At 37.0% G+C, this 19433-nt stretch overlaps 2 long non-coding RNA genes across 3 annotated transcripts; one reads left to right on the top strand and one right to left on the bottom strand.

Annotated features, from left to right (window-relative positions):
* Positions 1-547: 547 nt before the first annotated feature.
* LOC126851534 (uncharacterized) lies at positions 548-10526 on the bottom strand. 2 transcript variants are annotated; one of them, XR_007687691.1, is made up of 4 exons: positions 6028-10526; positions 5078-5204; positions 4921-4998; positions 548-694 (listed from the first exon to the last, which is right to left on the bottom strand). It is a non-coding gene; the product is annotated as an uncharacterized LOC126851534 (long non-coding RNA). The 2 variants fall into 2 exon arrangements; XR_007687692.1 differs by lacking the exon at positions 6028-10526 and adding an exon at positions 5344-5979.
* A 5966-nt stretch (positions 10527-16492) lies between these two features.
* Positions 16493-18119, top strand: LOC126851549 (uncharacterized). Its single transcript, XR_007687697.1, has 3 exons — positions 16493-16729; positions 16809-17617; positions 17706-18119. It is a non-coding gene; the product is annotated as an uncharacterized LOC126851549 (long non-coding RNA).
* The last annotated feature ends 1314 nt before the right edge of the window (positions 18120-19433 follow it).

Here is a 19433-nt window from a genome sequence, read left to right as displayed (position 1 = left end):
AGCTCAAATAGCTATAACCGAATTATTATTAATATTAATAAGATTAAATAGCTTAAAGAGATATTTCTTAACACGAGTAGCGAGATATTTCGAAAGACGTATAACGTTACTAGCGCTACACGAAACGCTGACGAAGCAAGCCACGCGCCGAGGCTAAGCGATTGCGAAAAGGATCGAACCACCCGGAAATGCAAGGAATTTCGAACGATCTTAAATTGCATTTTCGACCTAACGATTCGAGCGACACAACCACATATGGTCGTGTCGCTAAGGGATCCCCTTCAAAAATCAATCAAACAGGAGGCAATAAAAAGATACCACCGCGAATACACAGCGGGCAGTCATCACTATCAATTTATACAGTTATTATCATCGATTAATATCAAACAGTTACCGCGATCAACTCAAGTCTAGTCGCGACTCGAACTATTATGCGAACGAAGCCACAGCTGATCTTGCGACCGTGACCGCGATATCCGATTCGTGCCGACGTAACCCTATACCGTGATACGCACAACTATGAACGAAAAAAAAGTGACTCGATATATAAGAATAAAACTGATTTATTTATATGAAAAATTATAACTTTCTATAAACCGGCTCCCGACCCGGTCCTCGGCTCCTAAGCTCTTGATGGCGAAATCCCAAAATTCCAGTGTCTCCCCGCGAGGCACAACAATGGGCTGAATATTTTCTGAAATAAAAAATGACGTGTATATATATATATATATATATATATATATATATATATATAGATATAGATAGATAGATAGAATTTTATTGGTTCCCCTTAGGGTTACAATCTCTTACAATCTTATATTTAACACTTACACTATCTTAACTCTAGCTTACCACTACTTAACTCTAACTTATCTTAACTTAATCCCTATCAATTCCTAACCTACCTACACACACACACGCTATTACCCTACTCCTATTTGGGACCTCCGCTTCCAGTTCATGTTTCCATTCCTCTCATACATCTCAATCTCACATCCACAACACTCCTCTCCCTCTCTCTCACTCTCTCCCTCTCTCTCTCCCCCTCTCTCTTTCTCTCTCTCTCTCTCTCTCTCTCTTCCATTCCATTCCTTCCTCTCCATTCTCTCTCCATTCCTCCATTCCATCTCCTTCCATTCCATCCATCCTTCCATTCCTTCCATTCCATCCTCCATCCTTCCATTCCTTCCATCCTTTCCCATTCCATTCCCACTCATTCTTCCATTACTCTGGAATCCTCTCCTTGATTTTCCATGATCTATCTCCTATTCCATCCTTTCCATCTTCCTTCCATATCCTTCTCCATCATCCTTCCTTCCTCCTTCCTCCACCTCCCTCATTCCATACCTCTATCTTCCATTCCATCTTTCCTCTTCCATCTCTCTTCTTCATTCTCCTCTCTCCACTCTTCCATCCTCCTCTGTCCACTCCACCTTCCTCCAACCTTTTCTCAAACCCCTATGCCCTTCTCCCTGCCCTTCCTCTTAACTTCTCTCTCTGCAACTCCTCCCTCACCATATATCCCGGCGTTCCCCATTCCACTCCTAACACCCATCTTAGATACCTTTCCTGTAACCCCTCAAACTCCTCTCTCTCTTTCCACTCCCAAATTTCTACCCCATACCTCACCGTCCACCAGTTTATCGAAGGCCATGATCTTCTTCCCCAATCGTCCTTAAATTTCCTTTCCCAATCCCCATGCCTGACCCATTACAGCCGCCCCTTCCTTAATCTATCTCTTATCTGCACCTCCTGTCCTCCATTTCTCTGCATTATATACCCCAGATAAGCGAATTCTTTAACCTCCTCTATCCTCCTTCCCTTCCACCTCCAGTTTACCGTTCTTACTCTCCCTCCTCCTTTCCTAAACCTTAATATTTTTGACTTTCCTATATTTAGCTCTAATCCTTTCTTCTCCAAATAGTCCTCTAACCTTCCAATCATACTCCTCATCCCGTCCTCCTCCTCCGCTATCAAAACCACATCATCCGCGTATGCCAAGGTAAATATCTTCATCCCTCCTAGTATAACCCCGCCCCATCCTCCTCTTCTCATTACCTCCTCCAAATCGGCCGTTACCAAATTGAATAGGTGAGGGCTCAGAGGGCATCCTTGCCTTACTCCTCTCCCTGTCCAAAAACCTGTTCCCAAATCCTCTCCCCTCCTCACTCTGTTCCTAGTCTCTCTTAAAACATCCTCGCTCTTTCTGACCAGTCCTTCCCTCACCCCCCTCTCCCTCATCGCTTCCATCAATTTCCTCCTATCCACCGAGTCGAACGCTGCTTTCAAATCTATAAAATGCCACTAGTTTCCTTTTTCTTCCCTAACTGTCTATTCACTAAATAGTTTAGTATGAAATGTTGTCCATTGTCCTAACCCTTTCCCCGGTCTGATTCTGCGGTACCAACTCTTCTTCTCCACCTCCTCATTTAGTCTACCTGCCCATGCATCACCTTATAAGCGTCGAGGTCCACGGCCACCCCTATACTCTTCCACTCTCTCCCTCCCCTTCTTTAATATCCGTACATTGCTCCCTCACTCCCTCCTCTATCCATCCTTCTCCCTTCCAAACCCTATTGCATATTTTCCATACCCATTCCTCCAGGCCCTCTCCTCCATATTTCCACCTCCGCCGAATTCCATCCAAACCCACCGCTTTATTATCTTTCAATCTTCCTATCCTTGATCTTATCTCATTTCTATCTATGTCCATCTCCTCATCCATCCACATTCCTGCTCTCTGCCTCCATCCACCATTCTTCCATTCCACCCCCTTCACACTTCTCATATCCATTCCACTCCTTCCATTCCTTCCTTCCTTCCATCTTCCCTCTCTTCTTTCTCTTCCATCTCTTCATTTCCTTCCTCATTCCTTCTCCTTCCTCTTCCCTCCATCTCCTCCTCTCTTCCACTCTCCTCTTTCCTCCTTCCACTCCTTCTCCATCCCTCCTTCTCTCTTGCCTCCATATTTCCCATCCTCATCTACCTCCTTTCCATCTTCATCTCCATTTCCATTCCATCCTTCCCTCTCTCCATCCACTTTCCATCCGTCCTCTCCTTCTTTCTCTTTCTCTCCTTCCATCCATACTGGATTGATCCAGTCCATTATCCACCCTGTTTATCCATCCACCTCTTCGTCTCCCATCCATCTTCCAGTCCATCCCTCCATTCGTCCATTCCCCCTATCCCCCTATTCCATCCATTACATTGTCCACCACTTTCCTTTCCATCTCCTCTCCCTCCTTGTTAATTCTCTTGTCTTTCGACCTTCTCCCCGATCCCTCCTCCCCTTCAAACTCTTTACTTATTAATCCCCCCTCCTCACCTGTTCTCATTCATATCCTCCAATCCATTCCTACCATTTTCCTCCCTATTCTCCATCCATTCATTCCACTTTCCACTTCCTCTCTATCATCTCCTCTATCCATCTCCTATCCATTCCATTTCCTACCCTTCCTTACTTCTATCAGCATCCCTCCCATTGCCCTCCCCTCTTATTCTTCTTCCATTCCATTCCCTTCCATTCCATTCCTCCATTCCTTCCATCCATTCCATTCCATTCCATCCATTTCCATTCCATCCATCCTTTCATCCATTCCTCCATCTCTTTCCCTATCTCTTCCATTTCCATTTCCATCCTTCCTTCCTCCATCCATCTCCACCATTTCCATCTATCATTATCTTCCATACCTATCCCTTCCTTCCTTCCTCCTCCTTCACTATCCTTTCCATCTCATCTCCTTTCCTTCCACGTCCAATCCTCCATTCTTTCCTTCCCTTTCAACAGTTTCTTTTATTCCAAACCTCCATCTTTCTCCTCATTTTCCATTCCTTCCACCTTCCTTCCTCCCTCCACCTCCACCTATCCTTCTTCACTTCTTCCATTCCATCTCATTCCTCCATCCTTCCTCCATTCCTTCCTTCCTTCTCCTTTCCTCCTTCCTTTCCTTCCATTCCTTCCTTCCATTCCATTCCACTCCTGTCCTATTCCCTTCACCCTCCTCGACATTACATCTTTCCATCTTTTCCATTTTCCCTCTCCTCCTCATTCTCATTTTCTCTTTCCTCCTTCCATCTCTTCCATTCCTTCCTTCCATCCTCCTCCCTTATCCCATGCTCCCTAAACCCCTCCTTAACCTCCTCTCTCATTTTTCCAATCTCTTCCCTCCATCCCTCCCTAACCTCCTCTTTCACCTTCCTAAATTCTTCCCCCCATCCCTTCACACCTCTCACTTCACTCACTAACTCTTCTATTTCTAACTTCCAACCACTTCTTTAGCTCCCCTTCTCCTTCTATCCATCCTAACCCTGCATCTTTCATTAATCCTGACTTTTTCCTACTTCTTAACAGCTCTTCCTCCTCCTTCCCTATAATCGACTCCTCTCTCTTCCTTTTCATGAGCTCCTCCACATTCCCGTCTACCTCTCTGCTTTCTTTGCCTTCTTTACTAAGCGAGACTGTGCCATCTTAATTCCACGCGCCCTCTATGCCGACTCCCGTCACCATCAAGCTACTAGGTCCACATGTATGCATAAGAAAATGAACCAATCAATTTCCTTATGTTTATTGTTATGCACTTATGTAAAAGTGTGTGCTCCCCGCTTTATGCTCTTATATCTGCCCTACACCGCGCCTCCACTTTTGCTCTTCACTTTCCCGCGCTCTTTCTCACACACGCTTTCCCACCAACACACTCACTCCTCTTTCCTTCCTCACTCTAACTCCTTACTACCCACAAAATACACACGTCAACCACTTCTCCACACACCACTCGACACCGGAAACGGAAGTCCTATATATATATATATATATATATATATATATATATATATATATAATGTAATAAATAAATGTAATGAGTCATTTACAGTATTTCAAAATTTTTTGTATAATATTAATTTGTATAATATTAATCTTACCTAGATTATCACTATGGAAAAGTACAGCTATTATTTCAGTGCATTGTATCAAACTTCTTCTTACAATTATTCCATCATCTAAAAATATAATAGACAAATTTAATATTATTGTTTTAATAATTAACCACAATAAAATTTATGAATATAAACTTTCTACCTAAGGATAAAAATACAAATTCTCATTCGTCATAAAGTTAGAATAGCCTTCAAGATTTATACATGGATACTTCGTCCTTGTTACACATAGTCTTACATAATCCGCATGTTTGAATATAAGATTCATTCTACAAAAAATATTTTATTAATTTCAATATCGTCTTTTGCACAAAATATTTTTATATTTTTGACATAACCTATGTCAATAAATTTATATTTAAGTTATCATTAATGTAAAAAATACTATATAAAATATTATTTTTATACATGTTATATATGGTCGCTTGTGACCATAAACTTATAGACTGCGCGTCCCTGTAGAAAGATTGTCTTAAACATTAGAAAAAGAGAGCGATTGCAGTCGAATCTTTTTCTCTTTCTAATCGGCTATGTGGTGGGGAGAATTGAAGGAGAAGAGAGCAAGACTGCTGTCAATTGAATATATGCACACTTCATCGCCTCTCCATTCATTCTCCGCCAGCCGCAACATCCTCTCTCCTTCAACTGTGCGAGAGAGAAAGAAATCCGTTCACTATATCTCTGTCCTTCAATGTTTAAGACAACCAGACCGTAAGAGCGCGCAGTCTATCTTTATGAGTCTACGCTTGCGACTATGTGACGTCACTATAGGCGATTTTTGGCGATTTTGGTACATGTACCAAGGTTGTCATTGATAGGGATGGAGCTTATTCTGGTACCAGTAACTAACAACATATACCCTGCTTCACTGTTCGGTATAGCGTGGTATCAATCGATAAATACCAAAATAGTTAGCCACGCGTCTACCACAAATTACTAACCACGCAAAAATATTCTTGTACACATTAGTACATGTACCAAAATCACCAAAAATTGCTTTATATCGCTGAAAACAAGCAGTAGAGCGATGCATGGTAGCTTTTACTACTTTCACTATTGGTTTTACGAAGGGTGCATTCGCTTTGGACTCACCGCGTTCACGCGCTGTAAGCGCTCATGCTGATAAGCGCTATTTTCAACCGTTCCATTTGTTGCTTTAGGCGTTTTAGAATTGCAAATAAAAATTGTTCTTTTTGGGTGCATGAAAGTAATGTATCAAAGCGTGAAGAGCTTAGAAGATAAAACATAAGAATACAAATTGATCCCTATTCTTTGTCGTAGCCCCAATCAATTTCCCAATAGATTAAATATAAAAGATTAAGTAAAGATTAAGAAAGATTAAGAAAGAGCAAAGTAAAGCATAATAATTAATATAGCCCAAGGAAAAGTAATCAAGAAAGAATAATGAAATAAAAAATTAACAATAAAATTATGTAAAAGACGCGAAAGGAAGCCACGGTCAAGTTCTCGGAAGCTGAGTAAGCAGCTGACGAGACAGACTGACAAGCGAAGACGTGGTCATCATACTCTTCCGGCCAGGGTCATCATACTCTTCCGACCAATTAATATATATATCAAGACGAGATGAGCACAGAGGAGAGCAAAAATCAGAAGAACGACAGCTCTCACGCTCGCCGAAAATATAAGGTATTGCGCCCGACTTTTATAAGTGCGCGAACAAGTGCAAAGTGTATAAAGTCTTGTAAAATATATCAAGTTATACCAGAAGACCGTGAGTATCTTATTCAGAGTGAATCTTAATCCTTTGAGCGTGCAAATCCCGAACAACCCCTTCCTCAGTGGCTAGGCACAACATTAATTGGTGGTAGCTGTGGGATAACGCTAACTCTGATAAGACTGATACGGCAAAGAAACCACGAAAAAGAAGAAAATTCCGTGGAACCCCAACCAGAACGCTAGACAGCAAGAAAAACTCTATCAAAGGTCGACAATCACTACTGAGGAAAAAGGGAAGAAGTCCATCGAAAACTTCAAACCACCCGGTACATCGAGGCAACAATGATAAGCGCAACCTGAGAAAGCTCACTGACCTGCCTCAACAACACGCATCGATCGATGCTCGACGGCCGACGACAAATAATGCTGCTCATCATAATATTGTAAGTCGAACAATATAATAAATTGTAAAACGTGTGAATGCCGGAAAACCGAAACGCGCAGCCAAAAAGCATAGCGAATAGATCATGGCTATTTAGCGAATCAGCGAATGAAGCCATTAAAAATAACGTGGTAAGCTCTACAAGAGCAGCAATAGAAACACTCCGGGATATATGCGATAACGTACGAAAAAATTTAGACGCATTAAATCTAAGCGAAAACTCATCCGAACCAGAACTCGGAACAAACGTCGTCACTGAACGCGAATTTTCCTTGGGTGAATTAGATAATAGCTTAATAGCTTAATAATTCAATGTAGAACGTGATTTTGAGGTTAAATCAGTTATAAGCGCGTCTAGCGAATTAAATTACCGCCGCGATTCTCATTAATGTCATACGATTCAAGTATATTTGATCCTGAAGAAATTTACCGCGCACAAAAAATGTATAACCCAAGCACATCCACATCGCAACCTATCACATCGGAAGATGTCGATCAGGAAATTAGTCGATTACGAGAAGAAGCAAATAGAAATGCGACGGAATCGAACGCACGAGAAGTCTTCATTTGCACAGTACAATTGGACGTTGCAATTGCACACTGTGTTATTAGATACATAAAGTTGTGCACCGTTCGATTGGACACATTTCATTTGCGCACAGTTCATTTGGACACATTTCATTTGCGCACTGTTCAATTGAACACCGTTGCTTTGGACACAACACATATTTTTTTATAATTTAAAATACATGCACACGCATGTATATATGTATAATTTTGAAATTTATTGACATTTATTATTAATTTCATTTGGTTAATAAACGTTTCTTACAGTTTGTTTACACACAGTTTTTTTGCGCACATATCTTTTGCGCATATTTCTTTTACGCATATTTCTTAAGCACGCACGCACACACACACATACACACACAGGGCGGGGATGCAAGGGGGGTCTTCGGTCCCCCTCCCGCAACCTTCCCGCCGATAGGCTGGATGGACCTCGCTTTACAACTTACAAAGTACTACAGTGTCCGATCGGACTCGAAATGTGTGCAAAAGAAATGTGCGCAAAAGAACTGTGTGCAATAGAAATGTGTGCAAAAGAAATGTGAGCAAAAGATATGTGTTCAATAGAAATGTGTGCAAAAGAAATGTGCGCAAAAGAACTGTGTGTAAATAAACTGTAACAAATATTTATTTACCAAATGGAGTTAATAATAAATGTTAAAAAAGTTCAAAATTATACATGCATATATGCGTGTGTATGAATTTTAATTTATACAAAAACATGTATTGTGTCCAGAAACAACGTGTCCAATTGAACGGTGCGCAAATGAAATGTGTCCAAACGAATTGTGCGCAATTGAAATGTGTCCAATCGAACGGTGCGCAACTTTATGTCTAATATCACAATGCGCAATTGCAACGTGTTCAATTGTACTATGAGCCGCTCCCGAACGCACAATTATAACGCGACCCACAAAGAGAACCAAAAGGAACGAGCGATGACATTAGAAAAATGATACGTGAGATGAGATAAGGCACGAAATTAGAAATATACACTAAAATATACAATATAAGAAACAGAGGTCCGCAACATAGAGATAAGGGATAGAACTCCCCCGGAAGAACGGACCGACACCACATACGATTTTACGCCCGATGATATACGACGTCGACGAGGACGCGGATTTTTACTCTTAAAGGAAGCTCGCAGAATGATTCCGGAATTCGACGGATTACCAAGTAAACTTCAAGAGATTCCTAAGCGCGACTACATATGCCGTAGAAAATATTGACCCGTTAGATGAAGTAACCTTATTAGAAGCCGTTCTATGAACAAAGTTAAAAGGCAGAGCGATGCTAGATTTTCAAACACAAAAAATTCGAGACTTCGCATAATTAAAGAATGAATTAGAGGTCTGCTACGCGAGTAGCGAGAAAAAGAGCACCTATTTGCAAATTGAATTCAACACGTTAAAACAAAAATCGGGAGAAAGCGCACAAACATACGGACTTAGAGCCGATAAACTAGCTATGGAACTATACGAATCGATGACAAAAGGACGCCATCACACAGTTGATAATAAACGAGTGATAATGAAAATAATCCAGTAATAAGCTCTATAAAATTTTCAAATCGAATTACAGGACGATATTAAAATGATAGTTCGAGCGCGAAGATATGCTACGTTACAAGAAACGATTAGCGCGGAAGAAAAGGTCAAAGGACCATCCGCGACCGGCACGCGATATAAAACAAATTTTGCATCGACCTACAAATCGGAAAATAAAACTATTGTGCAATGTCAAAGATGCGGAAAAACTGAACATTACAGCCGAGTTTGCCGAACGAGCCGATACATGAACTGTTTTCCATTACCGAAATCCGACAGATCATCCCGCGTAAACACGGTGAATAAATATTGCAACTATTGCAAAAAAGCCGGACACGATCGCGAAGAATGTCATTACATGGACGTCCGAATAAGGATCAATCGCGCTGTCCTAAGCAATATAACTCGCGACTTGAAAATAAAACGTATAAAAATAATGAGCAAAAAAAAGAAGTCGGACACCATACAGAATGGCGACGAGAATGATAGAGAGGAAACGAAACAGCGACGACCTGTAATCGAATATCGCGTTACACACATGAAAACACGCACCACAGACGCATACAGGATTAGACTTAATCGCCTTACCAATGCGAATCGAAAAAGGGAAAAATAAATTTACTATTTGACACGGGAGCGGCTATATCATTAATTAAAATCAAGCATTTAAAGGACGCGCTAAGTCGCCACGTGGCGGATATCAACAAAGTCGAAGAAGAAAAAACAACACGAAGATAACGCAAGAATACACGGAAGATGAAAAGCGCCGTATACTATACAAATATCACGATGCACCTACGGGAGGATACCAAGGAGTGGAACGTACAATAAATTGAATTTGCTTAACACATAATTGATGAGGACTGACAAAAGATGTCGAAGAACATATAGCAAAATGCGATTTTGTCAAAAAAAATTATCGCGGAAAATTAAAGCACCACTAATAATAACTGACACTGCCGATAAGTCTTTCAAAAAATGTACTTTAGATAGCGTAGGTCCGATTACAATAACAAATAAAGGAAACAAATATATTTTAACATTCCAAGATAATCTGACAAAATTTAGTAAAGCGATTCTGATATTAAACCAAAAAGTTACGACAATTGCAAAAAAATTTGCGACTAAAATAATTTTTGAACATGGTATCCCAGAAAAAATTTTAACGGACCAAGGAACAAATTTCTTGAGTGAGATATTCAAGAATACGTGTAGATTATTAAAAATCGAAAAAATACAAACAACAGCCTATCACTCAGAAAGCAACGGAGCGCTACAACGCTCTCACCGAACTCTAGCCGAATACCTTCGACATTATATAAATGTCGATCAAACGGACTGGGACGAATGGATTCCCTACGCGATGTTTATTCATAACACAACGCCGTACACAGCAACAGGATTCATACCCTTTGAACTAATTTACGGGCACCGAGCAATACTACCAATTCAGTGTAACGTCCTGCCAATTTTAAAAACTATATTTTAGCTAGTAATTAAGTACCGCTTTTATCCCTGCAAAATACCTATGGAATAATTAGGTAATCCATTTGCTTTTATTTTAATTGTTAACTAATTTCATTAATCGCTTATCATTCTAGTTCCATATGGTTATTCAGCCTAAAACCCGAATATATTTTAATCCTTTTAGTAATAATAAGCGATAGCGCAAGGAATTGAGAATTCCTTAGATCGACGAATCAGGAAGCATTATTTAGAACTAGCTAGCTGTACAGCAGTGACTTTCTAGAACTAACCTGCTGGATTACTTTAAGAACGAACTTGCGAGCGAGTTTCATACTCGATAATATCGATACTAATATCTAACTTTTAAGATTTTAATATTTAATCATACAGACAAATATATATATAATAATTACTCACTCTTAAATTGAGGAGTAAATGCGCCGTACTTTATGGAATCATAAAACGTATATAATAATAATTTGTTGACTATGATTTGTTGAATATTTATAATTATTTTATCCAAAACAACACATATTAAACTTTCAATACTATATTCAATACAATTATACTTTATCAATAATTAAAATCATATTAATTAAAACAGGTTATTATATAATGCGCGAATGCTTCCATAAATAAATGATTTTAATAAAATTATTATGTTTTATTGTAGTATCGATCAAGCGACCATAAATATAAATTTAAGAGGCTTATATTCTATGGAATCATAAATTATATACATTACTTATAGTACATATAAGTTATCTAAAAGATCTATTTTTTAAACTATAGAATGCCATAACTTTATATAAATTGCCAACTTATTATCAGAACTGAAATAAATAGAACAAATGATTCCATAAATTAATAAGCATAAATATTAACCATATTATTAAGGATTTTATGTTATAAAATATTAATTAAGCTTAAGAAGAGAATGCGCATAAGAGGCCTCATATCAGTGAAACCTGATATTGCGAGCGATAAGTCGAACGGACTCGCGACGGCTACGACCACGAGCGCCGAAACTCAATAGTCAGATAAACATATCGATCGACAATTCTCAGAAGAATTATTGTTAAAAATCTTTCTTCTCAGAAGTCCTTCACTGAATCATTCTAAGAACATTCCAGAGCGCGACGCGTGTGCTACACACGGCCCGAAGACCCTTTGTTTCGACAGTATATAAGCCGGCGATTTCGAACCTTCGGGGCAGTAAAATCGGAGCAGTCAGTTCGGGCAGTCAATTCAGTCATTCAATTAAGAGATCTTCAAGCATTCGAATCATTTATTCTTAGCTAACATTATTCATTACTAATTCATTACTATTTCGTACAAGTATTCGCTCCGTATTATTCGTTCATTGTTCGCGTACTATTCACTATTCCATTTCGATTAATATAATTGTCGATTCAGTGTTAAGTTGTGTAAAACTAAGGAAATAATAAAGAACTTTGTGCATACATCTGTGTACTTTTATCCGGCCTACTTCATCCATGACCGAGGTCTTAAAGGATGAGAGAAGGGCTTAACAAAGTACGACCAGAACTTGAACAGAAGGAAGGATTTTCCTGCCACATCACGGTAAGTACTTACAATTACTATAAATCCTCATCTTTCCATAAATATTAGAAACTTTATTTGAATTGACTGACAACGCCTAATATCATTTAATTACCTTTTCATCCTCTAAATAATAAGAAATCCTCTGTCAAGCATTAGCATGTGGCTGACAGTTTCCAGTCAGTCAACTTTAATCTATTATCCTACTATTATTTAAAACACACCCATAATATCAATACTAAGTAAGATTTATAAATTCCATGCAAAATATATACTACTGTTGTCATTTGAACCTGACTTAATCTTGCAACACTTTGCTCTTTTTCCCGAAAATCCATCGTTGCCGAGCGCTTATGGTGCCCCTGGCGACTCCCTCCTTTCTTCCTAAATTCTGAATATAATCCTTAACCCTCGTTGCCGAGCGCTTATGGTGCCCCTGGCGACTCCCTCCTTTCTTCTTGAATTCTTTATATAACCCTTAAACCTAGTTGCCGAGCGCTGATTGAGGTGCCCTGGCGGCGTTTCCTATCAATTTAAAAATCTCCCACAAGAAATGACAACAGGAGATTAAATTGAAATCAAATTTATTATCTAATTTTCTGAACACAACCCAATCCTTGAACCTAGTTGCCGAGCGCTAATTACGGTGCCCTGGCGACATTATACATTCTCCCTAAAATTCCATCGTTGCCGAGCGCTTATTACGGTGCCCCTGGCGACATTCGACCTCTTTTCTAAACCTTCTCTTTCTATCAGAAATTTAGAGTCATAATATAATCAAGTATTGATATTAAATAAAAGACCTTATTCTTTAGACAATTCTCATAATAAATTAATTCGATCTAACTAACTCTCTATTATTTAGTGTCCACAATTTGTTAACTATCCTTAATTTCTATTATAATATTCCTTTTCAAATCTTAATTCTCTAACTCTTACGGTTTCTAATTATTATATATATATATATATATATCTTAAGTAACAAGCCCCTTGCATATGGTGAACTCGCAATACAAGCGGACTTGCCGCTAAAACGCAACCATAATCGATATCTTTCTTTTATTATAATATTAAAAGTCTATTCTTTAAACCTGATTAACCTTCGAATTACATATACCTAGTTGCGTCCATATCCCTAAAATACCTAGTGAAACTTCCTAGTAACCAAATAGTTCCGCGTTACATCATTCCCCTAGATCCACTAGATTAGTCCTAGCTCTCGGCGTCCCTGGGGTATAGCCGGTGGAAGCAGGTTGCCCTATAAAAGTAGAGAGCAATCTTTTTCTCACTAACTGAGGTATAGAGAGAGAAAGAGCGTCGCTGAGACGTAACATCAGTAACACGACATTGTCGCAATCACCTAAGCCCACATACGAGGGACTAGGCGCAAGAATTAAGGAAAAAATTACGCGCCACACAGCAAATCGCAAAAGAACATCTCAAAAATGAGAAAATCAAAACAAAAAACAAGTACGACAAAAAAGCAAAAACACCGCATTCAAAGTGGGAGAAAAAGTCCTCTTATATGATAAAATTCTCTATTTGCCGAGGCAATCAAAAAAGCTAGATTCCCTATGGATAGGACCCTACGTAGTCACCAAAAGAAATTAGGAAGTAAACTATACAATAAAAAAGGAAAAAAAAACGATACGCGTTCACGTAAACCGATTAAAAGCGTTTATCGAAAATTAAAAAAGAGTAAAAAGATAAAAGACAGACGCAAAATAAATAAATAAAATATAATACAAAGCCTTATTTTACAGGAGTCTCATTGCACGAAACACCTATACAGAAACAGAACCTGATACGCAAAGCAAAATAAAAGAATTCCGATTTGAACCAGGCATCTACTTCAAAAAGTTAAGCAAAATAAACCAAATCGAATACACATGGAAAATGGTAATAAAATTGGATATCGCCACAATGGACCACCGACACGAGCAATTAGAAAATTATATGGCGCAAACGAGAGCACTATGCTATGATAAACTATTACAAATAAAAATGAAGGAAACCTGTCATAACCTACTGCAAATAGCAAAAAAAGACAGAGAGCAAGCAGCAAAATTACTAAAACGGCTGAAAATCGCGTACCAAACACTGAAGAAGACGAAACGAGGATTAATCGACGGCCTAGGAACACTAGCCAAAACACTTTTCGGTACGATAGACACAGATGACAAAAAAGTCATAAAAGAACAATTAAATTTAATGCAAAGAAATCAGCAAACGCTGCAACAAATGATGAAAAACTAAATTAAAATATTAAATGCCACAATTGCGCACGTAGATAACGTCAAAAAAGTGTTACAAGAAAACGAAGAACAATTTCTAAATATAACGGAAAAAATGCGACTAATTTGATTACAAGCAGAAGAAGGCTACGGACAACGAGAAGATCTCAACGAGCACTTCATTATACTAAATGCTATAATAAAAGATTTTACAAATGATCTAACAGATTATTTATCGCGCACATGACGAGCGCCAAAAGCGGAACAATCGATATAAAGTTAATATCAATGAATAATACCATTTTAGATAACCTAAAAGAAACGGCGTCACAAATACCACAAGGAACACACTTCCCATTCCAAATATTCACAGAAAATTGGACAATCGAAAAATTCTTGACAATTAGCGCGTACCACGACAACGAGAATACATTTACAATTATAAAAATTCCGTTAACTACATATCCGGAATACGAAATAATAAAAGTCACCCCACTACCAACGCACAAAACTAATAAAACATTTATGTTTATAAAAGTAAATCAGCCGATAATAGCGATAGATGCGGAAAGTCGAACATACTTTACGCCAACCGAAGGCGATTTAGATAAATGCGTGCGAAACAGCGATCAATATGTCTGCGAACAGAATTACCCGATACATTACATAAACGACGGAGCGTTATGCGAAGTACAAGCGTACGTACAATTAGACACTTACATAAACAAGTGTAACATTCGACACATACACACAAACACAACAATATGTATAGTGCTAAACAACGCGAATTCATGGCTATATTCCATGCGAGAAAAACAAACGGTCAAAGTAACATGCAAAAACGAAACAATTCAAAAATTAGAAATAAAAAGAACCGGACAAATCACGCTAAAAGAAAAATGTAAACTGACAACACAAGACATGATAATACGAACAAATAAACCCGCGATAACAACCGTTGCACAAAGCCTACCCGACTACAACCTAACAACAACGAACGACGAACAAACCGACAAACTATTAGACAAAATAAAACTTATACAATTACGAAAAATAATCAGAAACCCGATCGAATTAAGGGATTTGAGCGAAAGACTCGACGAAATAAATAAAGACATAAACAATAATTATTTTCCAACAAACAAACATATCATATATTCAACGACAAACTGCACGGGAATAATAATAACAATAAGCGTTATAATAGCAATAATTTATACTAAGAAGAAATGCGTAACAAAAAATAAAATACTATCGTGACGCACCCGAGGTGAGGCAATCAGTAAAAACATGGCAGCTTCCATAGAAGAATGTCTCAAAGACGTGGAAGATAAGGAGTACAAAATATGTGATATATATGTAATACTACTATATTGCTAGTCAAAGTTCAATACGGGCGAAAACATTACGGTGCAGATGTATATCAACTTCTCGCTTTCACAATGAGTGAGTCTCGATTGCACACATTACTGATCGGACACGACAAAATTTGCCGATCGGATACAGGCTTGATCGAACACCGGTCCGATCGGATACACGCGCTATCAAAATACATGCATGGATAGGAAGCACCCACGCGCGCGCGCGCGCGCGCCCGCACACACACACACACACACACACACATGCACGCACGCACACACACACGGGATGTGCAAGGAGGGCCTTCGGCCCCCCTCCGCCGCCCCCCCCGCCGGTAGGCAGGGTGGACCTCGCTTTACAACTTACAAAGTACATGCTACAGTGTCCGATCGGACCCGTGTCCGATCGGGCCTGTATCCGATCGAGCCGGTGTCTGATCGGGCCTGTGTCCGATCGTTCTGTGTTCGAGCGGGAAATTTTGGCGTGTCCGATCCGTAATGTGCGCAAACGGGACGGTTCCTCCAATTCGTGTACTTGACGGAATGCACATGCGCTGACTATGTAGAGCCATATATATAATACTATTGGCTCAACGAAATTCGCGCATGCGCATTGCGTTAAGTACACAAATTGTGGAAGCGAGAGATTGATATACGTCTGCACCATAATGTTTTTGCTAACGCAGTTTATTGGAAAGATACGTGACTAACAATATAGTAGTAGTAGTATTACATATATGACAAAATAATTGTGAATCATGAAGGAGAAAATGTACGATGAAGTATCAATGCCATTAATATAATGAATAATTTCGATATTTTCGTAAATGTGGAAACGTTAATGTTATTTATTTTATAGAGATGGCTTTTGCTACATTGTTATTTACAGAACCTAAAAATAAATATAACCTACAGTATCACTAATTATTAATAAACGTAAGAATAATATATATTATTAAATATAAAAAAATAAATAAAATGAATAAATTAATGTAAAATAGTTTTATCATTTCAGCAAATACCTGTACAAGCATTAATATTATCATAGAAATGATAATATTAAAAATATAGAAGGTAAATTAAAGGCTAACTTAGGCTTGGTGCCTACATCCACATTGCAAGCTAAATCACAGTTTAATAACATAATGATATTATAATCTATTAAAATTAATTTTACATTGTTTAAATAAATATAGGTTATCGATATTAGAAAAAAAGTTTTAGGTTATAGTGTAAATGTAGTGGTTGACATATAAAGATCGAAATACAATTATTTACTGAATAATTTCTATATAGATTTATTTACAAATATATAGGGTATCCGGTAACTTTTGACACAGCATTAATAATATATATATATTTTGAATTGCTATAGGCATATTTAGAGCAAAGACGATACTTTGTATTTTTAAGTATATATAATGAGAACAAAAATGAGTTTCATAATGGCAAATATACTGTGAAACAATATTGGGAAAAAAATTGCAAAAACTATGCAAGAAAAAAAAATACGACGTAACAGGCTTAAAATATTTTACAAAATTTTAAACTTTAAAACGTATATATGAAGAAATTGTAGACTACAATAATCAAAGTAGTAATAACTAAAAAATGGAAATATTTTATGATATTACGTATTTTCAAAACTTATTTTCATATAAAGATGTATGCATGTTGTTATATATGTATACTCTTTGTCTTTACAGATTATGCAGGAATTGTTTGCAAATAAACCGTGGGTGCAACGGTTGAGAGTTAGATCTCATATTAATAAAATTGAAGAAAAAGTGGATGAGCTACCAGAAAAAATAAGATTGTTAGATTGTAAGATTGTTTCACATATTTTAAATATATCTTATATATAAAATAAATTTATTATATCTAAACATTTTATATAATTATAAAACTTCAGATATTAAAAAAGAAGTTGAATACATTTATAATGAAATATATAGAAAAGGGAAAATCAAAAGAAGGAAGATTCGGGAAGAACAACATATGAAAAAATGCCTGAATTTAAGCGGATTGAGAATTTAATGGAGAGAATATTAGAAAAAAAAGATTAATTATGTCAAAACGAAAAAAAAAATAATTTTTATTTCATGTTATAAAGTTTGAGTTAAAATATTAATTCTGTGATACTAATGATAAGAGTTTATTTTAGTTTTTGAATTATTTCTCTGTTTTATTGTTTTAATGAAAAATATAATATAATTCATTATAATTAAGGAGAATTTATAATATTTTTCTTGTAATTAATAGGATATGACTGTAATAAATGCAAACCAAAGCAGTATTTTGTTAGTATTATAAATTGCAATGGATACATATAAATATATATATATATATATATATATATATATATATATATATATATATATATATGAGAGGTGGCATTGATAAAAGAAATGCGATTATGTATTTATTACCAAATATGTAATTTACTTTGCGGACGCCTCGCGCTATCCTTCTCATTTTCGCACCACTATCTCTTTCACGTCTACGCGAACGCTTCGCGCTACTCCTTTCCTATATGCATGAGATCAGAGAGAAGCCTGAGAGTCATCACGCCGCCGTTTTTCGTATGATGCTTTTTCTTGGTCATACACTAGCATCACGTACATCCATTTTATGCCTGGAACTACATGAGCACATCCACTTTCCGGAGCCATGATAAAACAGTCGATTGGTTCTTGTCCGTGCTATATCCACCTTTAATATGGTTCATGTCTGTGCTACATCCACTTTTCGATATTGTTGATAGTGATAACAGAGTTGCCTGATCGAAATGGAAAATGGGAGCCCCCACCATTTACCGCGAGACTTACTAACACAGCGTAGCTGCTACGTCATGGCGTGTACGTGTAGCCTTGCGCCCTGCGGCGCGGCAGGCTACAAATTACGAACTTTACTGAGCGATCACGAAAACGCTCGCTGCTCGCGCATGTTCACTCATCAAATTTTGGCTTGCAATATATGCAATATATATATATTTCTATGCAATACGACAGAATAAATGCAAATAGTAGAATAAATATAATTAAAATAGAAATAGAATATTTATATTACATGTAATAGAATAAATAAAATTTATCTTCCATTTTTTTATATAAGAAAAATAACTTGATAATAAAATAATAAATATAGAAACTCCACAATATTTATATTTTTAAATAAAAAGACAGGAATCGTAATTTTTAAGGTATATTTAATACGTATTATATATGACTGACAAGTTAGATTCAATAATTATAGCTTTTAAGGATTATAAATTAATAGACTAATATAAATTTAGATAAACACAGTTTATATTTATAGCTGAATGTAAAAATTTTTTAAAAATACAATATTTAATAAATTGAATATAATAAAATATAGAAATATAAAATATAATAATAAAATAAGAATATAAAAAATATAAAATATAATAAATACAAAAATGCTTCAGACTCAAATTGCATATGTACATGTATATATTTAAATCTCGAAAGTTCGTAAGACTAGAATAACAAATAATAAATAAATTTCAACAAATTCTTAATATTAAACGTTTCGATTTTCAACTGAACCCTCTTCAATAAACACAAATTGAAAGAACGAGAAAAAGTTTTTGTTAAAACTATCGTTGAAACGCATTTTA

Source organism: Cataglyphis hispanica, chromosome 1 (assembly GCF_021464435.1).
Source record: "Cataglyphis hispanica isolate Lineage 1 chromosome 1, ULB_Chis1_1.0, whole genome shotgun sequence".
Taxonomy (NCBI): Eukaryota; Metazoa; Arthropoda; class Insecta; order Hymenoptera; family Formicidae; genus Cataglyphis; species Cataglyphis hispanica.
Note: the sequence above shows the minus strand (reverse complement) of the source record. Positions and strands in the feature narration are given on the sequence as shown.